Genomic DNA, 19,866 nt, shown 5'->3' with positions numbered 1-19,866 from the left:
ATTGCTTGATGAATTTGAGGTACAGGGAGAATTCTTCTATTTCTGATCACTTAAATGAGTTTCAAGGGCTCCTAGATCAATTGTCAGGAATGGGCATAAAGTTTGATGACGAAGTTATGGGATTATGGTTGCTTAATACTCTACCAGAGTCTTGGGAGGTATTTCGGGTTTCAATTACGAACTCTGCCTCGAATGGTGTTGTTTCTTTTCAGATGGCAAAGAGCGGTGCTCTTAATGAAGAGATGAGAAGGAAGGCACATGGTTCTTCATCTCAGTCTGAGATGCTTGTTACAGAAGCTAGGGGGAGAAGTCAGAAAAAGGAACATAAAGGTGGTAGAGAGAAGAGTAGGAGCAAGTCCAAGTCAAGATACAAGAATTTAGAGTGCCATTTTTGTCATAAAACTGGACACATTCAGAAATACTGTTTTAAGTGGAAAAAGGAGAACAAAGACAAGAAGGGCAAACAGAGAGAGAATGATCATGATGATGATGATCGTGTCACTACTGCTACAGATGGTGATCTTGTTCTTCTTCGTGACTTTGAGTCCGTTAATCTTGTATCTGATGAGAGCATGTGGATTATTGATAGTGGTGCTACACTGCATGTTACACCTAGGAAGGAGTTCTTCACATCTTACACTTCTGGTGATTTTGGAGTGTTGAAGATGGGTAATGATGGTGAGTCTAAAGTGATTGGTGTTGGTGATGTTTGCCTGCAAACCAACATGGGAGTGCAGTTGTTGCTTAAAGGAGTCAAACATGCTCCGGATGTCCGTTTTAATTTAATCTCTGTGCAGTTGCTTGATGATTGTGGTTATGACAATCACTTTGGTTCTAGTAAATGGAAGCTCACTAAAGGTAACTTGGTTATGGCCAGAGGGGAGAGACAATCTAAATTGTATTGGACTAAAGCTTTGGTTGCTAAAGACAGTGTGAATGCTATGTATATGGAGGCATCTTTGTGGCACCGGAGGCTTGGTCATATAAGTGAGAAAGGGCTTAACTGCTTAGCTAAAAAGGATGTGCTTATGGGATTGAGAAATGCAGAATTGGAGAAATGTTCTCATTGCATGGCTGGTAAACAAACCAGAGTATCTTTTAAGAAGCATCCTCCCTCAAGGAAGTCAGAATTGCTTGAATTGGTGCATTCTGACGTTTGTGGCCCATTAAAGGTAAAGTCATTTAGTGGTGCACTTTACTTTGTTACTTTTATTGATGATTGTTCCAGGAAGCTATGGGTCTATGCTCTTCAGCGGAAAGGTCAAGTACTTGAAAAGTTCAAGGAATTTCATGCTATGGTTGAGAGGCAATCAGGCAAGAAGCTGAAATGCATCCGTAGTGATAATGGTGGTGAGTACCGTGGACCTTTTGATGTTTATTGCAGGCAGCATGGTATTAGACACGAGAAGACTCCTCCTAAAACTCCTCAGTTGAATGGTCTAGCGGAGAGGATGAACAGGACCTTGGTTGAAAGGGTTACATGTATGCTTTCAGAAGCAAAGTTGCCTAAGCACTTTTGGGGAGAGGCATTGCTTGCAGCTGTGCATGTTATTAATCTCAGTCCCGCAGTTGCTTTGAATATTGAGGTGCCAGACAAAATTTGGTTTGGTAAGAATGTTAGATATGATCATTTGCGTGTCTTTGGTTGCAGGGCATTTGTTCATGTTCCTAAGGATGAAAGATCCAAGTTTGATAAAAAGACAAGGCAATGTATCTTTATTGGCTATGGTGAGGATGAATTTGGCTACAGGTTTTATGATCCTGTTGAGAAGAAGCTTGTTAGAAGCCGTGATGTACAATTCATGGAAGACCAGACCATTGAAGACATTGATAAGGTGGAGAAGACCACACCCGAGAAAGACAGTAATCTCACTGATGGTAATCCGATGAGGTTGCCCACTCACAATTTGGAGAATGTTGAAACGGAAGCTCAAGACAATGAGCAACATGGTGATGTTGATGATCAACAGTTTGGAAGTGGAGTAGAGGTTCCAATTGATGATGCTCAAGAGGAACATGATGATGATGACGATCTTGGTGATATACCTGAATCACCTCAAGTCCAACTCAGGAGGTCTAATAGACAAAAACAACCTTCTACAAGGTATTCCTGTGATGAGTACATAACCTTGACTGACGGTGGAGAACCTGAGTGTTTTGAAGAGGCTTTGGATAGTGAAGAGAAGAAACAGTGGCTGGATGCAATGCAAGATGAGATGAAATCTTTGCATGATAATCACACTTACGACTTGGTGAAATTGCCTAAGGGCAAAAGGGCATTGGAAACTAGGTGGATTTTCAGGGTGAAACAAGATTCAAATTCTACACTTCCAAGGTACAAGGCCAGATTAGTGGTGAAAGGTTTCAGACAGAAAAAGGGTGTTGATTTCAATGAGATTTTCTCACCTGTGGTGAAAATGTCATCCATCAGAACTGTGCTAAGTTTAGCTGCTACTCTTGATTTGGAGGTTGAGCAGATGGATGTGAAGACAGCTTTCCTTCATGGTAATTTGGAGGAAGAGATATACATGAAGCAACCTGATGGTTTTCTTGTTAAAGGCAAGGAAGAATATGTGTGTAGACTAAGGAAGAGTCTATACGGTTTGAAGCAGGCTCCAAGGCAGTGGTATAAGAAGTTTGAGTCTTTTATGTGTGAGCAGGGTTACATGAAGACTACTTCTGATCATTGTGTCTTTGTTAAAAGTTTTTCTAATGATGACTTTATTATCCTGTTATTATATGTTGATGACATGCTTATTGTTGGAAAAGATATTTCCAAAATTGACAGGTTAAAGAAGACACTTGGCGAGTCTTTTGCCATGAAAGACTTGGGAGCTGCTAAAAGGATTCTTGGCATACATATCTCACGTGATAGGAGAGAAAAGAAGATTTATCTATCACAAGAGCAATACATTAGGAAGGTGTTGCAGAGATTCCAGATGGAAAATGCTAAAGCTGTGAGTACTCCTCTTGCTACTCATTTTAAACTGAGTGTTAAACAGAGTCCTTCAAATGAAGTTGAGAAGACCAATATGAGTAGAGTTCCTTATGCATCTGCGGTGGGCAGTTTGATGTATGCGATGGTGTGTACAAGACCAGATATTGCACATGCTGTTGGTACAGTTAGTCGATTTTTGTCAAACCCAGGTAGAGAGCATTGGAATGCTGTGAAATGGATTTTGAGGTATCTTCATGGTACAGTTGATATGAAGCTTTGTTTTGGAGGTGATAAACCTACTTTGATGGGTTACTCAGACTCAGATTTGGCTGGGGATATTGATTCCAGAAAGTCCACTTCGGGCTATTTGATAAAGTTTGCAGGGGGAGCTGTGGCTTGGCAATCAAGACTACAAAGGTGTGTAGCGTTGTCTACTACAGAAGCAGAGTTCATTGCTATTACTGAAGCATGCAAGGAGGTGTTATGGTTGAAGAAATTCTTGCAGGAGCTTGGTTTTAGGCAAGATAACTATTCATTGTTTGTTGATAGCCAAAGTGCTATCCATCTTGGTAAGAATCCAACTTTTCATTCTAGATCCAAACATATTGATGTGAGGTATCATTGGATACGTGATGCTTTGGATGCTAAGTTGTTGGAGTTGAAAAAGGTTCATACAGATGATAATGGTGCTGATATGATGACTAAAGCATTGCCAAGAGGAAAGTTTGAAGTTTGTTGTGAGATCGCCGGTTTGGCGGTTATCTCCACATAGTTGTGAGGGGGAGATTTGTTGGGTATTGGGCTCCCTTCCTATGTGGAGAAAAGGCCCAAAATTTGAGAAGCCCATGTCTCACTTAAACCTAGTGGAGAGGAGGCTATAAAATAAAGAGAGAGGCAGAACAATAGAGTAAGAACACACTGAAAGCCCTAACACATAGAGGGAGAGGTAGAGGGAAAATTCTGTTCACGTTTTTCATAGAGCTGTCGCAGTAAATTCGGCGCTGCGGATTCGTTCACCGTTGGATCGGGCTGAAATTTTTACAGCAGGTTCGGAACTCATTGCTCTTCATTCTGACCGGTCGGATCTTTGATACGAGGTCTGAGTTGGGAGATATTAATTTCGCACTGCAGCAGTGATTTGTAGAGGTTTTCCTCTCTTGTTCTTCTCTATTTGAAAGCTTTGTTGCTTTGTTATTTGGTTGGGTGTTGGCACTAATTTGTGCTATTGATTAAGACTCTTTTGTACTCTTGTTGATCATAGTGAAGCTATTTCTTTGGTCTGGACGACTCGTGGTTTTTACCCTTGATTTGAGGGGTTTTCCACGTTAAAAATCTTGGTGCCTTTATTTGTGCTTTTGGTGGTTTATTATTGCTGCTCTTTGATTATTGCTCCTCATAGATTCTTGCAAGTTAGGGGAAATTATATCCGCTGCATTCTCTGGTATATTGTTTGTTATTGTTTTCCCCATCACACATATATAAAACAAAAAATAAACACTCAACTCTCTGCTTGACCACTTTTCAATAATTATTCTACATCTCATTTATGTATTTTTATTTAATACTTGTTTACAAAAATAAAGAGAATTAGTTGACACCAACATTGTGTGCATCTTTACTTCTTTTCTATTTTCACAATTTTCCATCCTCACTTCACCGATGAGTCTCCGAAAAGGAAAAGAATATTTTGATAATTTTTTTTTCATATAAATTTGACAAAGTTTTCATAAAAAATTAAAATAAATAAATTTTTTAATCAAAATAAAATAATAAAGTAGTACTTTTTTTTATCTAAATAGATAGTTTGTCAAAATTTTTAAAAAAAATTGTTAAATCCCCTCTACCACCATACTCTTCTATTGCCACTACGTTCATCAAGTGTAACTTCGTGTGATTCACTTTTTTTTTTTTCAGGTAACTCAATTTATAGTTTTGTGTTGTATATATTGTCTAGTTGAAAGTTTTAATAGATATTTTGAATATATATTATAACTTTTGATAGAAAACTCTAAGAACAATTTAGATCGAATTTATTTTCCATGCAATAAGTGGATTGGGAACTTAAAACTTAAGGAAAACGTCATTTTCTATAATTTTTTTAACATTTATTTTTTCTATATTTTGGTACTTGTTTGTTGGATACAAAATTATATAGATGAGGTTTATGATAATTAATTACACCATTTTTATTGAAAAAAAAATAGAAGACATTTTGTAATAAATTTTGATCAACAACTTATGTAAGTGTAGAACATACATTGTAAATGTTATATGTAAGAGTTTTCACATTGGTTGATATGTAAAAACTTAACCACTTTATAAATTTTGACATGTTCTTTATTTGATAGGGTGGTCAAGTTGTTAGATAAAAGGGAAGGGAGGGAAAAGTGAAAAAAGAAGTTGAAATTACTTTTTCTTATTCAGTATTTTACTAGAGGAAAAAAAGTAAATTATTGAATTTCTTATTCAGTTTTTCACGAGGAAAATAATAAATTATTGAAAGAATTTTATCGTCAAAAAAGCTGCAAGTAGATAAAAGATATTATCAACGAATTTTAAAATCTTACGAAATATTTATTGATAATAGGTATGTGGATAAAATGTATCCATTAAAAAATTATGTTTTTCATTGTTGATAGAAATATTGTTCGATAATGGATAAGTCAGTAATATTGTCAATAATTTATAATATTTATTATTGATAGATATTTCTATCGATAAATTTTGTTGGTAAAATGGACATCAAAGTTTTTACTTTCCATTGACAAATTTGTTGGTAATAATTTTTTTTTAAATCCATCGATTATTGAATTTTTTTTAAAATTTATTGGTAAGTTCGTTGGTAATTATTTTTGTTTGAAATTCATTTGTAATTTTGTTGATAAAATAAGGGTCTATTTTTCGCCAAATCTAACAAGATATTTGTCGTAAATTAATTAGAGATGAGTGAGAAGACAAATGAGAATGAGAAGGACTCGAAGGCAGTGAACATGGTGATAATGATAACAAACGCGACAACTACAACGACAAAGTAAGAGGAAGAAAAAGACCAAATCATGGTATTTACTGATGACCAAAATCCATCGGATACGATATGTATCTGATACGACGATACGCTAATTTTAAAAATAATAGAATAAGACACATGATATATGCATATTAAAAAATATACAATTTTTTTAAAAAAACATGAGAAATATATGATTATTCTTATATGAATCCAAATTAAAATAAAATGTATTAAATATTTTCAACATAAAAATTTATAAATTATTGTCATTATAAAAGCATTATTGGTTTATATATTAGATATTTTATTTACAAGTATCAGTAAAATATCCTAAAGTATTGAATACGGATACGTGTCAGACACAAATACATAATATAAATTGAAGTATCGATGCATAATAGATATCAACGAATATCTATCTACGAGTAATTACAATGGATTTTGACCACCGATAATTACTGACAAATTTTTTGCCATTAGTAATTAGTAATTATAGACAGATTTTCCTTTTTGTCGGTAAAATTTATCAATGAATATTTTATTGATGAATCTTTTATCTTTTATAATTTTAGTTTCTGACATATTTTTACGATTATTAGTAAATGTCGTTCGTTGATGAATCAATTTTTTTTTCTTTATAGCATTTATTTATAAACATAAAAGAGAAGAATAGATTCATCCGAAATATCATTGTAAGATTTACGTTGTTTGACAATGTAGAAATTTTATCACACTTTTTTATATAAAATATATTTACATTATTTATACTATTATTTATACTAGTATAAATATAGACGATATCAAGTCGGTATGTTTACATTTTTTTAATATATATAATATTATATTAATGAATGATGATATTATAATATTATTAAATTAATATATAAAATAAATTTATATTTATTAAAATAAAATGTAATGAACGAAGAAAAATTAAAAAAATAACTGTTAAGACAATATATAAGTAATTATTATTTTTAAAAATAAATAAATAATTTGTTATAAAAGATAAAATATGAATAGTAATTGTGGATAAAAAGAATAAATTCTCTCCATAAATAGTTATAGATAATATAAAACATCATTTATATAACAGTAAGAAGGCTTTCAACTTCTTCGAAGCTCGAAAATAAAAGAACATTGGTTTTATTTTTCATTGAAAATTTAACCTATATACATCTTTCATGTTAATAGTTTTTCGGTAGATGAATTAAGAAACATTAAGTAACAACGTCAACTTCAGATGTGTCCAGTTAACCTTCTACTTATTGTTTTTCACATGTAACAACAGAAGCATACACTTGATTAAGAATTTTCTTAATTTTTTATATTTTAAATTCACACAGTGACTTTGAATTCTTCTTACTTTTATTCTTTATTACTCATTTTTTATCTTTTTATTTTTCCTTGATTCTTTTTCATCTTTTTTGTACTACATTCTTTTTCCTTTTGAAGGGATATTAAATAGCCTATACTTTTAACCCATGAGAGTAAATGTTTAGCAAATTTTAGTTTTACTTCTAATAATATGTTTCAAGAAAGATAAAAAGAATATGGAAAGTTAGATGTGACACACAAGAATTCCCTTTTTGTGATAAAAAATAATTTTGTTCTTCATACATTTCTTTCCTTCTATCTGTAAAGAACAAACCTAATTCTCGTCTTATTTTGACTCTGGCTTTCGATGTAACCAAAAAAAGATACTTATGTCAGAGAGGAATAAATGCTAACTTGCATTTTAAATTTAATAATTATAAATAAATAAAATATCGAAAACCAGCTCACATGTAAAAGTTATACAATAGAAAAATCTAGAACCAACTAAAAATTTTTCTACTATTTTACTTTTCAAAACATAATCACTTACAACATTTTCTAAAATAATTTCAGAAACTATACTTTTCCCTGGAAAGTAAACAATACATAATTTTTGTGGTGGAAAAGTTACACCATTCACCCGTGCACAAGGTGTTTAATTCTTGCGCAGAGGGTCCATCATACATACTGGAAACACTGAGGAATTACATGAAAGATAATGTAAAATAATGAAATAGTATGAAACATAAATTTCTGACAAATTGACTTCAAAAACCTCCAATTGCCTATTATGTGTGTGGCCCCGTTTTTTATTTAAAAAATTGTAACATAAGCCAAGTGAATTTAAACATAATTTAAAAAATATTTTAATAAACTATATAAAAAAATCAGTGACATTTAATACATCGAAAAAAGTTTGGAGAATTTTCTTTAATATATAAAATACTGCATATTATTTCTTTCTTCCCTTTCATCATCACCTTATACAAGCTTCCATTAGAAGCTGATATGAGGTCCATGATGTTAATTATGTGTGTGCGTGTACGCGGAAGATATCAGAAAAAGAGAGACACAAAAATATATCAGTGATTTCGTGTGTAGGAAGTGGAGAGAAGGAGCTAGAAAAAAGGTATATATATATAGAATGAGGTTTTGCAACTTCGTGTGTGAAAAACAAAGGTAAATGTCATGATATGCTCCCTACATTCTATGGAAGAGTGAAATCATAATGCATGGATTAAAGAAAGAAAGAAAAAAAAAAGTGAAGTTGTTGCATGCTGCTAGTTGTTATTTTTTCAAGAGCTAGTTAATTATGTTCCTGACTTCAGTTTCCATGCTCTGTTGCATGATTTGCATTATTCTGAAATATTGAAAACATGCATTGATATATATATATATATATATATATATATATATATATATATATATATATATATATATATTTGGTTTGCACAAAAAGGGTTGAATAGTTTAGGAGTGTTGGTGGTGTAAAATGTTTTTGGGTTTGTTTTTATTAGGGTTAAGAGGCAGCAAGAGGGAGGGTTTGATGAGCTAAAAAGATGGGGATTGAGAAATGTTATTGAGTGGCATCTACTTTGGGTCGAAAGAAGCAAAGATGAAATGCATAGATGGGGAATGTCGTTATGAGTACAAACGATATGATTAGAGAAAAGAATTCTTTGCTCCGCAAGCAACTAGAATTTCCCACTTTTTGGTGTTACATTTTACTTTTTAGCTCTGTTGCACCTTGCTCTTCAGTCAAACCCATGGCCCTTTGCCTCTCATACCATCATTGCCACATAACTGCTGCATCAAACTCTATACACCCTTCTTTCTTCATTCATTATTAATCATATTTAAAGAGTTTTTATTCACCACAAAGTTCATGATTTCAGTTTTCTTAAATAAAATTTTAGGTTGGAGTCTTACATATGAAAAAGAACTTCTTAATTAAGGTTAAGAAAAGGATGACGGATATTTTATATCGATCAGAAACAAGACAAGTCTAAAACATATCGATAAGAGACAAAACAAATCTAAAACATATATTTTATAATACGTGAGATTGAATTAGATTTAATGTTGTTTATCTCAGAGAGATCTCAGAAGAATGATGCATGATTTGTGATCATCGGCAGATAAGGCAGGGAACTTTTTCATCCCTCATTTTACCACTAATGAGATCAATTTCCGAATTGTCAAGGTCTGTAATTTTAAATGTATGTTGAGTATAGATAGCAGATTGTATTTTATGATAACAAAAATGTTACAAGATTGTGGTTTACTGTTTAGTGTTCTTGCATAACACAGCAAGCACTAAGATATGGAACAACATGATTGAGGGGAAGATAGTATGATCGATGAGAATCGTCATAAAACTTATATTAATGAAAACCAGTTAGGTTTAAGGTGGTCAAATCAAATATGATTATGGCCAACCTGTCTGTGATTTATTCCACTTCTACTTTTCTCCGGGTTTCTTTTTCGTCCTTTCATTTCTCTTTCTGAATCATTATTGAGATTTTTAAACATGGTTTCCTCTCATCAATTAGGTTCAACCTATACATCTTATATAGCAGACAATTTTACACTCACAAAAAAGAGGGTAAAGTATTATAAGAAATGGATCATATATATATATATATATATATATATATATATATATATATATATATATATATATATATATATGACGGGAAATTACCTTTGGAAACCTCATGTTGTTCATTAGTTTTTTTTTTGTTAGGAGTATATTTGGAGAATTTTTTTTGTAAATACTTTTAAATAAAATTAAATATATTTTTTATAAATTAAAATTAGTTCATGCACAAGTTGTTAAAAAATTTAAAAGTATATATATATATATATATATATATATATATATATGAAAATTTCTTTAAATTTAATTTAATTTATGATAAAAACTTTTTTTGTTAAAGAAAAACTGAGTTAAATGCCCTTTTGTGTCAAAGTCTAGAAAATTAAATTTATAGTAACTTTACTTTTATAAGAGAAAACAAAAAACAAAAGCAAAGGTAATAACTTCTAGATTTTTTTTCTTATGGGTAATCTTTCTTTTCTCTTTTCCCTTCTTATATTGTGTGTTCGTTTGATGCGATTTGTTCAAGCGATTTTATGAAGGCAGATGGTGAAAATGAAAAGTGCTCGTATGGGTTGATTTGTGACGATATAAGAGCGTGAAGAATCCAGATTCATAAATTCTTAAATCATAAATAGATGTGAAGATTTGAAGGAATGAGATGTCACTTTATGCTTTTATCCCTGTCACGTGTGTGTGAAATAGTGTCCGTGAGGTGATGTGTGTGTGTCCACCAGTTACATAACTAGTGAGTGCTGTGTGTGTGAAATAGTATGTATACCGGTCACATAACCGGTATGTGTGTATGTGAAATAGTGTGTGCGTGAGGTGATGTGTGTACCGAAACAAGTGTTTTGTTTGTGTGTGTGAAATAGTAAAGATAAGCCATTTAAATTTTTATTACAATTTGTCAATAAATTTTTCACTAATTTAGAAGTGCAAAATAAATAGTGGATGTCAATATATTTTGAACATCAAAACCACAAAATAAGTAAATTTTAATTTCACTCTTAAAATTTTTTCCATTCATACAAAATTGTAATTGTTAATTTTCTATTTTTATTATATTTCTTTTACAATTTATTAAATTGAAATTTTAATATTTTAATATTTTTAACTCATCCAATAATCATTTCATTTTATTTTTACCATCAAGGGTATTTTGGTAATCTTCAAATTTTATCTAATAAAACAATTTTTTAATCTATCGCATCACTTAAATCACTCGTTAACTCTCACAAAATTTATCTTTAAATTCACTCATTTTACCCTCTAAATCTAATAAAAAAATACACATATATATCCAAACAAATTCATATTCACACTTTCCTCTAAATCCATCTTTTCAAAAGAACACAACCTTAGAGTTGCATGTATAGATTTTAGTTTGTTGAGGTTATTGATTTAGGAATGTTCTAAAGGGCAAAAAAAAACTACAGAAAAATCAAATTCCAACATAAAGATGTAAAGGTATAAACATTTTGTCAATATTTTAGACTTGTATATATTTCATTTTTCAACCCTATTATTTTCTTTTACTAATAATTTCTTTTTCTGGTTAGAAAATGGTTAACAGACATGGAAATATGATCATGTTATGGAGTTTCTTCGTGCACCCAACGTTTTCTTTCTGTACCCCATACTTTTGAAAATTACAATTATACCCTTCTTGAATTAATAGAAAAGGATAGTGTAAGATTTTTTTTTTGGTGTTTTAGTTATAGTTTTAAATTTTGCAATCCATAGATATTTAGTTTGTACAATTCGTAATGTAAATTTTCATTTTGAATTATACAATTCATAATGGAAATTTAGAAGACAATTCAGAATGCAAATCTATAGTACAAATTTATATTTTTGATTGTATAACCCGTAATGCAAATTTACACTTCGGAATAATTTGTAAAACAAATTTGAAAGACTATCAGAAATGCAAATTACATTTTGATTGTATAATCCACAATCAAATTTTTTATTCTAGATTGTACAATCTATAATAAAAATTTGAAAACTAATCTGGAATGTAAATTACATCTCAGATTGTATAATTCATAATGTGAATTTACATTTCAAGTTGTACAATCTGTAATACAAATTTGGAATGTAAATTACATTCCAAATTGTACAATTTACAGTATAAATTTACATTTGGATTGTACCAAGTTTATATTTTGGATTGTACAATCCATACTGTAAATTTGAGAGATGATCCAAAATAAAAAATACATTCTAGATCTTTTAATTGGTAATGCAAATTTACACCTTGGATTGTAAAATTTGTAATGCAAAAGTGCAATTTTTTAATAGAGTAACTAAATCATTTCATTAAGACTATGGGGTGCAGGAAGTAAATACGGGGTTGCAGGAAGTAAACATGGGGTTGCGGGAAGAAATCCCTCTCATATTATCATATTGAAGAAAGTGGAAGAAAAATGAGTTGGTTTAGAATTTTAGACTAGAGCCTGCTATTCTCACCTCCTTTTTTTACTCTTCAATTTTACAAAACTAGACTAAATCCTCACCCAACTTTTTGTACATAATGAAAGCGTATTTGAATTTGTGTTAAGAGACGTTTTTCCATATACAAAAAAACGTAATTTTCATATGAAAACGTGTTTTTACTGAGCTTAATTCTGTTTTTTTTTTCTTGAATGGTTTGGGCAAAAATCCCACTATCAGGTACTAATGTTGAAATTGAAAAACAATTACATTCTCATCCTGCACAAGAGTATATCTAAAGTCATTGTTATAATGTTATAATTTAATTTTTGTAACACCTATTGTCTTGTCACTTTTAAGACCCTTTTTGTAAATTTTTACTTCAATCCAAAAGTTTTATAAGACTCAACTTCTCATTAATAATTTATTTGGTTGTTGGGTGATGCTCTAATAAGTTGAAAGACAGAAGAATAAATCAAATTGAATGCAAACAAAACTTAGCAACACAAGCACACATAAAAGAGGACTAATCTCTTACCATAATGCAAAACATGTTTCCTTATACATTGTACAATGAAAGTAATCAGAGATACTTTTAAGAAAAAAAGAAATATGTCCTGTAATAACACTCATTTACCTTTTTAATAAAATCACATTCGCATCATCTAATTTTTAAATATATATTTTTTATGTTTTTATTCGTTTTTATAAAATTGATCATACTTGTACAAGAAAAAAAAACTTGACTCTACCAAAAACCTCTTTTAAGATCATATTATACTAACTAGTACAGGGAAGGGAAACGACATCGGTTATCATCCACTTTTGACTTCGGGTGCCTACTCGAGGCATATGTAGTAGAGATAAAAGGGTAGTTCTTTATGCCTCGGTGGTAAACCCGAGGCATATCTAATCGTTACTGCCTCGATTTTGCCTAACCGAGGCCTAATGGGGTATCAGAAATAAAAAAAAAATGAATATACTTTCTGCCTTAGGTTTAGTCCAACAGAGACATATTAGCATTTTAAAAAAAAGAAAATTTGAAATAACCTTTTGCCTCGGTTTTGGTTACAACCGAGGCATAAAGGTGGTGTTTTTTTTTTTTAAATTCTGGTGTTGTTTAATTCATATCTAATACATTTATCCTGCAAATTTTGAACCAAAAAATCAGAACTAGCCAAAAACAAAAGCCAAATGCTATTCAAATAGAAAATGCGGCAAATATTCATGAATATTGAGATATGTACATTAAAATAGACATATGCACTAATAAACTATTAAAAATTGATTAATCTTCTTAAATTGTCTAACTAGACAATTCAAGATTTAATACATTTAAATTATTTATATTGTCTCCTTTTTAAAAAATAAATCTTATTTCAATACAAACAACTTGAAACAATAAATAATTTTCGTATTTAATCTCAAACGGCAAACTAAGGCTAACTCCATGCAACAAAAATCTCAAATAAAATAAAATAAATCAATTTATTTAAGCATACAACAACATACACTTATTTTAGCATGTAATTAAATCAATTTATGTGACATACAAAAAATAAAAAATATACTCAAAAATTATAGGTTCAAAGTAAATTAAGAACCTGGGAGTGTGAAACGTGAGCAACAATGGAGGAGAATACAACTGTACCCATAGTCCCACAACGGGGGGCAACAGTACCTGAACACAGAGGTATCACAAATGCACCTATCAATCCTAGGATCCAAACTAACTTATGAAATTTGGAAAAACAAGCAAAATTGATAATTTTATATATACCATAATTTTGCATAATTTCAAAAAGAAAACAAAGTATATTGCATAGTTCATCACCATCATCAACAATCTCATCTTTATAAGCTCAAAAAAATTTACAAACTTAATTTCTATCAAAATGCAAACTCACTTTCTATCATAAATCATCACAATCTCAAATTCAACTATGAAAATTCAACAACATACAATAAAGAAACACAAAAAAAAAAACAGAGCTAAAACAAAAACGAAACAAAACGTAAAAATGAATCGTACAAAGGGGCAAGGTTGACGGCGATAATGGAGGAGCGACAAGAACACCCAATTCGATGGTCAACCGACATGGTGGAGGGACGAACAGAGTGGTTGCGCACTCCTTCTTTCAGTGAACCAGCGCCTCTCTTTTTTTTGAAGCTTGAAGATGCTGGAACAATGGCTACGATTTGGGGTTTTTAAACCTAACTAGCTTTACTGCCTCGGTTGATTTTTAACCAAGGCATAAACATGAATAAGCCTTGGTTGAAAGAAAAATTGAGGCATATTCTCACGCAAAATAATAAAAAATAGTGGAACGTGGAAAATGTTTGCCACTTATAGGCCTCGAGTGAAATTTGACCGTTGCATAAGGTATTTTATGCCTTGGTTTATTGATATCTAAGGCATTAAACTATCTGATGATTTTAAAATTTTTGAAAAGCGAGAATGATGGAATTTTTGGAAGAGTTACTACCTCGATTGGGAATATAACCGAGGCATAAACACTCATAAGCCTCAGTTGACCAAAAAACCGAGGCATAAAAGTTGATTTAAATCACAAAAATGTCATTGCCTCTCTATATGCCTCGTTTGCATGAGAATCGAGGCATATAGGGCATTGTCTAAATATAAAACAACATTAGTGTTATATTTTACTTAAAAACACTGTAACCAAATAGTGAAAGAAATATTGATTGCGGTATAGCATTTTATTATTTGTAGTTTGAACGACTAATCAAACATTTAGTACAAAATGTAATATGCTCTTTTAGAACATTTAGTTATTATTATAATGGGCCTATAAATTAATAGCAATTTAATATTATAGAGATTTTTTCATGTGAAAAGTCTTTTATTGAATTACTAAGAACGATAGAAAATTTTGTTGAGTTACAGAAAATAAGTTTAGGATTACTTATGGAACTAAGTATGGTTACGAGATACATATTCATTTTGGAAGAAATGATAGGTTTTTAACTTTCAAATCGTTCTTACCAGAATGGGAAGCGTAGAACTTTGTATAGGTGGTAAGATCTAAGTGGTGACTTGAATTTTCTTGATGATTGAGATCAAATTCTTTGTTGCTCCAAAGGAAGAAGATCTACCTGTAAAAGATTCTTCGATGCTCAAGTCATAAAGAGAGTTTAGATCTTTTAGAATAAGAGAGTATATGGTCTTTTAAGCCTTAGATCCATGTCATAAGACATGTAATGTCATATTAACCAATATCAATAAAATAACAATTTACCTTGAATAAATAATAACAGTAATGATAATGTGACACCTTATCCATTGTACCAAATATTCTATAAATATTTGATATTAAGGAATATTAAGACATAATCAAACTACCGAGATTTGTCATAATTACTGTTAATATGTGAAATATTTGTCCTAATAGATGTATCTTAGAATACGTTATAGTCTTTTTAGAGATGAGGCTAATTGGATCTTATTGGATCACATTATTTAAGCATCATCTATTAGGTCGGGTAGGTACATAAGCTCTCTAGTCTCAAGAGTTTGATTGGCGTGTAAGGTGTGCTAGTTGTGACACTGATTGGTCTTTTGACCGAGTTGTAGTCGACTTTTACGATATTGAAGGTGGATGAGCCGTTTGGTCGGACTATATGTGGTCATCTTTGACCTTGCAGGTGGATTGATCGTTTGGCCGGACTATATGTGGTCATCTTTGACCTTGTGGTGGATTGGTCGTTTGGCCAGACTGTAGATGGTTGTCTTTAACCATGAATGCCATCTTGAGCACTTTGACTTATTGAGTTAGGCAAGATTTAATGTTGTTTATCTAAGCAAGCTTTGTGTTGCCAATTTAGACAAGCTTGGGTGCCTCTGCAGGCTTCGCTTATGTTACTGTCTAAGTAACTCGATGCCTCGCTGGGATAACTTTATAGTGCCTCACGGGAAGAGTTTAATGGTGCCTTGTAGGAAGCGCGTTATGGTGCCTCACAGGGAGGGCTTAATGGTGCCTCGCAGGGAGGCCGAGGAGAGCTTAATGGTTGTTAGCACAAGTGAACTTGGTGCAAGGATTTGATAAAGCAAAGTGCATGTGATCATACGAGATTGATGAAGAATTGATGAAGGTGCATTAATGATCAAGTTTCTTGTTTGCTAAATCTGGAAATGAAGTGAAGATTATGAAGTTCATATGTTGTAATATATTTGTAGACTATATGACATAGGAGATGTCCTTTTATTCTTGTTGTGTCCTTTTTAATCTATTGAAAAGGTTTTTAACAGGTTAAAAGGCTTGCAACATATAGTTTTAATATGAATGTATTCAATTAGTTGAATTGTTTTTCAATTGATTGATTTCACTTAAGTCAAGTGAAATCAATATATTGTAGGAACAAATCAACCTATTGAATTCAATTACGACCAAGCTATATAAGATGGTTTTTAGAGAGATGAGACACATTTTTGAATTATTGAGCGCGAAAAACAGTTATACACTTATGGATAAATCTCTCTCTTTGAATCACGCAGTAACAATTGTAGATTAATTATCTTAGTTGATCTTGGAATCATTTTGGCTTGGTTGAAGCTTGAAGAACACGTTTTTGGTTACTTAGGGAGAACCTTAATCAAGTTTTGTTGTTCTTGTACCTCTATAGTGTTCTTGGTCTGATTCCAAGTCTGTAAGTGGGATTCTTACAGTGTTGGGGATAAGATTTTTGTGGGATTAAAAAATCTTGGTGTGTGTGCTTTATTCAAAAGTGTAATCTTGTGTGATTTTGTAAAACTTGTGATAATAATGAAAAACTAGGCTCAAGTTGTCCTGGTAAACTAGATGTAGCTTTATGATTGAGTGAACCAATATAAAAACAAGTGTGTCTGGAAAAGCGGAACAGGTTCGAGAGTCAGTTACATGTGAGGAAGGTATTAGCACCCCCACACGTCCATCCTAAGACAGTTCCCTTTAATCAAGTGTACAAAACTAATGTAATTTTAAGCTATTAGTTTTTCCCAAAAATCAATTAAAACATACTAATATGAATAAAGAAAACATTTTTTAAATTTTATATTTGGTCCCGACAAGGTGTTTGACTTTGCTCCTACAAGGTGTTTGACTTTGCTCCTACATATTGTCATTCAAAATAAGAAATCAGGGTTACATAGTTCTTTTTTTAAAACAAATAATTAAAAAACTTCAATTTGATTAATATCCTTTTTAATTATTTTTTTAATTTTAATTTTAATATATAGGTATTATTAATCAAGTGAATCTGAGACTCAGCATGATAAAGATTTACCATCAAGCAAGTTCGAAACTAGACATGATGTTTAAAATTTATTTAAGGGAAATATTTAATTATCAAGTAAATCTAAGACTTAACATAATAATAAAAAATTATTTAAGAAAGGAATCTAAGTATCAAGTATATCTGAAACTTAACATGATAATTAATTTTAGTTAAAAATGAAATATTTAATTATCAAGTAAGTCTGAGACTTAACATCATAATTAATTCTTTTATTTAAGAATGAAACATTTATTTATCAAGCAAATCCAATACTTAACATGATAATCAAAAAATTTTAAATTTTGAAAAAATGAAAATTCTAATTATCAAGTAAGTCCAAGACTTAACATGATAAAAAAATTTATTTAAGATTTTAGATTTAATTATCAAGTAAGTTTTAGACTTAACATGATAACAAATTTTATCGCTAAGCAAGTTTGAAACTAAATATGATAATTAAATATTTTTAAAATTTTAATTTGTAACATATTCTAGTTTTATAATTTTGAATTTAGAAAGATAAACGGATCTATCTACAAAATCATGAAGCTCAAATAAAACATGAAGCATTGGTGTGGATAACTGAAACAGGGGTGCAGGCAGTAGTAAAGGTGCATTGTAAAATATGTGGGGTACACGAAGTAAAATCTGAAAACTGACGCAATGAAACTTCATAATATGAAGCTTTAAGAATGATTCATACATTGAAATGCAAAGGCATAAACTAATTCTCTGCACATCACCAATCTATACACTATGCAAGCATTAATCAAAATATGAACCCACACGAATACCCCAAAACATTAATATGGTTATATAATTCAATTTTATATTTGAATACCATGCAAATACATCCAACAATAATTGTTTATAAAAAACGTGAGACCGATCATCAAGATTACGCGTGGTGCATATAATTACTGTCATGTCTATATTCCAATTCATGTAATTTGGGTCAATATGATTACTCACTGAAACCGAAATTGAGGCAGCGACAACACATTGCTTCACATTAATCCAAACATTTTAGAACAAACAAATAATCAGATTATACAAATACATTCAATGATTTTTCAAATTTCCGACCCCGGAATTTACGAACACCTCGTCCAACTCCACCACAATTCCCTTCATTTCAAGATTCAATTCCTCTATGTTTCTAACCTGGTTATCAAACAAATAATCTGTGAACTGCGATTAAAACCTAAGTTCTAGGGGGGGGTGAGGGAAATACAAATAAGAAAGAAAACCAGAAGCATTGTCTAAAACCATAAAATCATAAAAGTGCACAACGAATTTAGCAAAGGAACAGTAGTAACTTTATACTAACATCGATGAGAATGAAAGTAATGGTAGAGAAACACAAATTGAATCAAAGGTGAATTTCAGCAAATAGAATCTTAAGCAAAAGAGATGTAAACTGAATGCATTGAGAGATGACCAGACCTTGTGTACCCAAACTTTAGTCCTGACACCCTCCTTCTCCTTCTCTTTTCCTCAACTTCCACCTTCCTATTCGGCCTAACATTCTCTTCCCTCAACACATCCATTTCCTCCACACTCTTCTTCTTAACTCTTGCTGCATTTTCACCTAGGCTTCTAGGATTGCCGCTATATCAACCCATGAGGCTCCTACTCCAACCATTTTGCTTAGGGTAGACATCATAAACTTCTCTCTCCACAAAATATTAATCCTGCTACTCCTCCTTTCGGATAGAGTTGTACACATAAAAAGACACTTCGACGCTCAAATTATTTAAGTAACAAATAATTAGATAATGAAAGGACTATGATTCTTTGACAAACTTTTTTTTAACAAAGTTTGACAAAGTTTGCTTTTTAACACATACTAAACATTTTTCTTTTCTTTCCAAATCATATCAAACCTTTATTTCATCCATTAAAATATTGTTACATGTACTTTGTCAAAAGTTTCTTACTAAAACTTTGTCAAAACATAATTTTCCTTAATGAAAACATAATTATTTACCTCGTTTGACATGTTATTTATATTATTATATTTTATAGATTTTTATTTGAGTAGGCATGAACGAAGAGATCCAATTACTTGAGAGATTCACATTACACGTAAGATCCAATTATTCATAGGTCCAAAAATTTGGTAGAGATTCACATTACATGCAAGATCCAATTATTCATAGGTCCAAAGATTTGGTAGGCAAAATTACATGTGAACCCAATTACTTGATACATGATTGATTACCTTAGTCGGATAAGAGGAAATTAGATACATGACGACCCAATGTTCGACTAAAGAAAATGATTGTC

This window comes from Vigna unguiculata, chromosome 1 (assembly GCF_004118075.2).
Source record: "Vigna unguiculata cultivar IT97K-499-35 chromosome 1, ASM411807v1, whole genome shotgun sequence".
Lineage (NCBI taxonomy): Eukaryota > Viridiplantae > Streptophyta > Magnoliopsida > Fabales > Fabaceae > Vigna > Vigna unguiculata.
The sequence above is the reverse complement of the archived record's forward strand: the minus strand, read 5'-3'. Positions refer to the sequence as shown.